Consider the following 5,540-nt stretch of genomic DNA (forward strand, 5'->3'; position numbering starts at 1 on the left):
CGGAGCGGTCTAAGGCGCTGCGTTCAGGTCGCAGTCTCCCCAGGAGGCGTGGGTTCGAATCCCGCAGCAGACAGAGCCTATTGAAAGTACCAAGCAAGAAGAAAGCAAACAGAGTCAAGAGAGCATTGCCAGCTGCAAGGATGGCGGAGCGGTCTTAGGCGTAGCGTTCAGGTCACAGTCAAGAGAGCATTACCAGTTGCCAGGATGGCAGAGCGGTCTAAGGCGCTGCGTTCAGGTCGCAGTCTCCCCAGGAGGCGTGGGTTCGAATCCCGCCTCAGACAGAACCCATTGAAAGTACCAAGCAAGAACAAAGCAAACACATTCAAGAGAGCATTACCAGATGATAAGATGGCAGAGCGGTCTAAGCCGTTGCGTTCAGGTCGCAGTCTCCCCAGGAGGCGTGGGTTAAAATCCCACCTCAGACAGAGCCCATTGAAAGTACCAAGCAAGAACAAAGCAAACACAGTCAAGAGAGCATTACCAGTTGCCAGGATGGCGGAGCGGTCTAAGTCGTTGCGTTCAGGTCGCAGTCTCCCCAGGAGGCGTGGGTTCTAATCCCACCTCAGACAGAGCCCATTGAAAGTACCAAGGAAGAACAAAGCAAACACATTCAAGAGAGCATTACCAGGTGCCAGGATGGCGGAGCGGTCTAAGGCGTTGCGTTCAGGTCGCAGTCTCCCCAGGAGGCGTGGGTTAAAATCCCACCTCAGACAGTGCCCATTGAAAGTACCAAGCAATTACAAAGCAAACACATTCAAGAGAGCATTACCAGATGATAAGATGGCAGTGCGGTCTAAGCCGTTGCGTTCAGGTCGCAGTCTCCCCAGGAGGCGTGGGTTAAAATCCCACCTCAGACAGTGCCCATTGAAAGTACCAAGCAAGAACAAAGCAAACACAGTCAAGAGAGCATTACCAGTTGCCAGGATGGCGGAGCGGTCTAAGGCGTTGCGTTCAGGTCGCAGTCTCCCCAGGAGGCGTGGGTTCGAATCCCACCTCAGACAGAGCCCATTGAAAGTACCAAGCAAGAACAAAGCAAACACATTCAAGAGAGCATTACCAGGTGCCAGGATGGCGGAGCGGTCTAAGGCGTTGCGTTCAGGTCGCAGTCTCCCCTGGAGGCGTGGGTTCGAATCCCGCCTCAGACAGAGCCCATTGAAAGTACCAAGCAAGAACAAAGCAAACACAGTCAAGAGAGCATTACCAGTTGCCAGGATGGCAAAGCGGTCTAAGGCGCTGCGTTCAGGTCGCAGTCTCCCCAGGAGGCGTGGGTTCGAATCCCGCCTCAGACAGAACCCATTGAAAGTACCAAGCAAGAACAAAGCAAAGACAATCAAGAGAGCATTACCAGTTGCCAGGATGGCATAGCGGTCTAAGGCGCTGCGTTCAGGTCGCAGTCTCCCCAGGAGGCTTGGGTTCGAATCCCGCCTCAGACAGAGCCCATTGAAAGTACCAAGCAAGAACAAAGCAAAAACAGTCAAGAGAGCATTACCAGTTGCCAGGATGGCGGAGCGGTCTAAGGCGCTGCGTTCAGGTCGCAGTCTCCCCAGGAGGCGTGGGTTCGAATCCCGCAGCAGACAGAGCCCATTGAAAGTACCAAGCAAGAAGAAAGCAAACACAGTCAAGAGAGCATTACCAGCTGCAAGGATGGCGGAGCGGTCTTAGGCGTAGCGTTCAGGTCGCAGTCTCCCCAGGAGGCGTGGGTTCGAATCCCGCCTCAGACAGAGCCCATTGAAAGTACCAAGCAAGAACAAAGCAAACACATTCAAGAGAGCATTAGCAGGTGCCAGGATGGCGGAGCGGTCTAAGGCGTTGCGTTCAGGTCGCAGTCTCCCCAGGAGGCGTGGGTTCGAATCCCACCTCAGACAGAGCCCATTGAAAGTACCAAGCAAGAACAAAGCAAACACATTCAAGAGAGCATTACCAGGTGCCAGGATGGCGGAGTGGTCTAAGGCGTTGCGTTCAGGTCGCAGTCTCCCCAGGAGGCGTGGGTTCGAATCCCACCTCAGACAGAGCCCATTAAAAGTACCAAGCAAGAACAAAGCAAACACATTCAAGAGAGCATTACCAGGTGCCAGGATGGCGGAGCGGTCTAAGGCGTTGCGTTCAGGTCGCAGTCTCCCCAGGAGGCGTGGGTTCTAATCCCACCTCAGACAGAGCCCATTGAAAGTACCAAGGAAGAACAAAGCAAACACATTCAAGAGAGCATTACCAGGTGCCAGGATGGCGGAGCGGTCTAAGGCGTTGCGTTCAGGTCGCAGTCTCCCCAGGAGGCGTGGGTTTGAATCCCACCTCAGACAGAGCCCATTGAAAGTACCAAGCAAGAACAAAGCAAACACATTCAAGAGAGCATTACAAGATGATAAGATGGCAGTGCGGTCTAAGCCGTTGCGTTCAGGTCGCAGTCTCCCCAGGAGGCGTGGGTTAAAATCCCACCTCAGACAGTGCCCATTGAAAGTACCAAGCAAGAACAAAGCAAACACAGTCAAGAGAGCATTACCAGTTGCCAGGATGGCGGAGCGGTCTAAGGCGTTGCGTTCAGGTCGCAGTCTCCCCAGGAGGCGTGGGTTCGAATCCCACCTCAGACAGAGCCCATTGAAAGTACCAAGCAAGAACAAAGCAAACACATTCAAGAGAGCATTACCAGGTGCCAGGATGGCGGAGCGGTCTAAGGCGTTGCGTTCAGGTCGCAGTCTCCCCAGGAGGCGTGGGTTCGAATCCCACCTCAGACAGAGCCCATTGAAAGTACCAAGCAAGAACAAAGCAAACACATTCAAGAGAGCATTACCAGGTGCCAGGATGGCGGAGTGGTCTAAGGCGTTGCGTTCAGGTCGCAGTCTCCCCAGGAGGCGTGGGTTCGAATCCCACCTCAGACAGAGCCCATTGAAAGTACCAAGGAAGAACAAAGCAAACACATTCAAGAGAGCATTACCAGGTGCCAGGATGGCGGAGCGGTCTAAGGCGTTGCGTTCAGGTCGCAGTCTCCCCAGGAGGCGTGGGTTAAAATCCCACCTCAGACAGAACCCATTGAAAGTACCAAGCAAGAACAAAGCAAACACATTCAAGAGAGCATTACCAGATGATAAGATGGCAGAGCGGTCTAAGCCGTTGCTTTCAGGTCGCAGTCTCTCCAGGAGGCGTGGGTTAAAATCCCACCTCAGACAGAGCCCATTGAAAGTACCAAGCAAGAACAAAGCAAACACAGTCAAGAGAGCATTACCAGTTGCCAGGATGGCGGAGCGGTCTACGTCGTTGCGTTCAGGTCGCAGTCTCCCCAGGAGGCGTGGGTTCTAATCCCACCTCAGACAGAGCCCATTGAAAGTACCAAGGAAGAACAAAGCAAACACATTCAAGAGAGCATTACCAGGTGCCAGGATGGCGGAGCGGTCTAAGGCGTTGCGTTCAGGTCGCAGTCTCCCCATGAGGCGTGGGTTAAAATCCCACCTCAGACAGTGTCCATTGAAAGTTCCAAGCAAGAATAAAGCAAACACATTCAAGAGAGCATTACCAGGTGCCAGGATGGCGGAGTGGTCTAAGGCGTTGCGTTCTGGTCGCAGTCTCCCCAGGAGGCTTGGGTTCGAATCCCACCTCAGACAGAGCCCATTGAAAGTACCAAGCAAGAACAAAGCAAACACATTCAAGAGAGCATTACAAGGTGCCAGGATGGCGCAGCGGTCTAAGGCGTTGCGTTCAGGTCGCAGTCTCCCCAGGAGGCGTGGGTTCTAATCCCACCTCAGACAGAGCCCATTGAAAGTACCAAGGAAGAACAAAGCAAACACATTCAAGAGAGCATTACCAGGTGCCAGGATGGCGGAGCGGTCTAAGGCGTTGCGTTCAGGTCGCAGTCTCCCCAGGAGGCGTGAGTTCTAATCCCACCTCAGACAGAGCCCATTGAAAGTACCAAGGAAGAACAAAGCAAACACATTCAAGAGAGCATTACCAGGTGCCAGGATGGCGGAGCGGTCTAAGGCGTTGCGTTCAGGTCGCAGTCTCCCCAGGAGGCGTGGGTTTGAATCCCACCTCAGACAGAGCCCATTGAAAGTACCAAGCAAGAACAAAGCAAACACATTCCAGAGAGCATTACCAGATGATAAGATGGCAGAGCGGTCTAAGCCGTTGCGTTCAGGTCGCAGTCTCCCCAGGAGGCGTGGGTTCGAATCCCACCTCAGACAGAGCCCATTGAAAGGACCAAGCAAGAACAAAGCAAACACATTCAAGAGAGCATTACCAGGTGCCAGGATGGCGGAGCGGTCTAAGGCGTTGCGTTCAGGTCGCAGTCTCCCCTGGAGGCGTGGGTTCGAATCCCGCCTCAGACAGAGCCCATTGAAAGTACCAAGCAAGAACAAAGCAAACACAGTCAAGAGAGCATTACCAGTTGCCAGGATGGCAGAGCGGTCTAAGGCGCTGCGTTCAGGTCGCAGTCTCCCCAGGAGGCGTGGGTTCGAATCCCACCTCAGACAGAGCCCATTGAAAATACCAAGCAAGAACAAAGCAAACACATTCAAGTGAGCATTACCAGGTGCCAGGATGGCGGAGCGGTCTAAGGCGTTGCGTTCAGGTCGCAGTCTCCCCAGGAGGCGTGGGTTCTAATCCCACCTCAGACAGAGCCCATTGAAAGTACCAAGGAAGAACAAAGCAAACACATTCAAGAGAGCATTACCAGGTGCCAGGATGGCGGAGCGGTCTAAGGCGTTGCGTTCAGGTCGCAGTCTCCCCAGGTGACGTGGGTTCGAATCCCACCTCAGACAGAGCCCATTGAAAGTACCAAGCAGTAACAAAGGAAACACGGTCAAGAGAGCATTACCAGTTGCCTGGATGGCGGAGCGGTCTAAGGCGTTGCGTTCAGGTCGCAGTCTCCCCAGGAGGCGTGGGTTCGAGTCCCACCTCAGACAGAGCCCATTGAAAGTACCAAGCAAGAACAAAGCAAACACATTCAAGAGAGCATTACCAGGTGCCAGGATGGCGGAGCGGTCTAAGGCGTTGCGTTCAGGTCGCAGTCTCCCCTGGAGGCGTGGGTTCGAATCCCGCCTCAGACAGAGCCCATTGAAAGTACCAAGCAAGAACAAAGCAAACACAGTCAAGAGAGCATTACCAGTTGCCAGGATGGCAAAGCGGTCTAAGGCGCTGCGTTCAGGTCGCAGTCTCCCCAGGAGGCGTGGGTTCGAATCCCGCCTCAGACAGAACCCATTGAAAGTACCAAGCAAGAACAAAGCAAAGACAATCAAGAGAGCATTACCAGTTGCCAGGATGGCATAGCGGTCTAAGGCGCTGCGTTCAGGTCGCAGTCTCCCCAGGAGGCGTGGGTTCGAATCCCGCCTCAGACAGAGCCCATTGAAAGTACCAAGCAAGAACAAAGCAAAAACAGTCAAGAGAGCATTACCAGTTGCCAGGATGGCGGAGCGGTCTAAGGCGCTGCGTTCAGGTCGCAGTCTCCCCAGGAGGCGTGGGTTCGAATCCCGCAGCAGACAGAGCCCATTGAAAGTACCAAGCAAGAAGAAAGCAAACACAGTCAAGAGAGCATTACCAGCTGCAAGGATGGCGGA

This window comes from Idiotropiscis lumnitzeri, unplaced genomic scaffold (assembly GCF_059441095.1).
Source record: "Idiotropiscis lumnitzeri isolate Australia: NSW breed Sydney's pygmy pipehorse unplaced genomic scaffold, RoL_Ilum_1.0 HiC_scaffold_72, whole genome shotgun sequence".
NCBI classification, from domain to species: Eukaryota; Metazoa; Chordata; class Actinopteri; order Syngnathiformes; family Syngnathidae; genus Idiotropiscis; species Idiotropiscis lumnitzeri.